Source organism: Penaeus monodon, chromosome 20 (assembly GCF_015228065.2).
Source record: "Penaeus monodon isolate SGIC_2016 chromosome 20, NSTDA_Pmon_1, whole genome shotgun sequence".
Lineage (NCBI taxonomy): Eukaryota > Metazoa > Arthropoda > Malacostraca > Decapoda > Penaeidae > Penaeus > Penaeus monodon.
Window position 1 is genome coordinate 22,760,216 of NC_051405.1, and position 374 is coordinate 22,760,589.

The window sequence follows — 374 nt, forward strand, 5'->3', positions numbered from 1 at the left end:
TCTTTTCTCCCACACATCTTAAGCCCACTTGCCGGCTGTGAATGTGCCTTGTCTGGCTTGTTACACCTTAAGCCTAGCATGTCGGCAAAGCGACGCATCCCATCCCGGAGTTAACGGGGTTGTGAGAAGGTGCGCTAATTCAGGGTCGCGTATCGGAGCTTATGGAGTCAGCGGGAGTATTAACGATTTTAGAATCGACTTCCAAGGAATATTTTTGTGGTTCATGTTTATAATTGATTATATTTTGTCTAAGCCCGGTATTCATTACCTTATTATCAGTGAATTGGAGATCAAGTATCTAGAAAAGAGTAACTTAGTTCGATATAAATTGGTTACATTAAAACCGTGTTATATGGGCAGTAATTGGGCTCAAT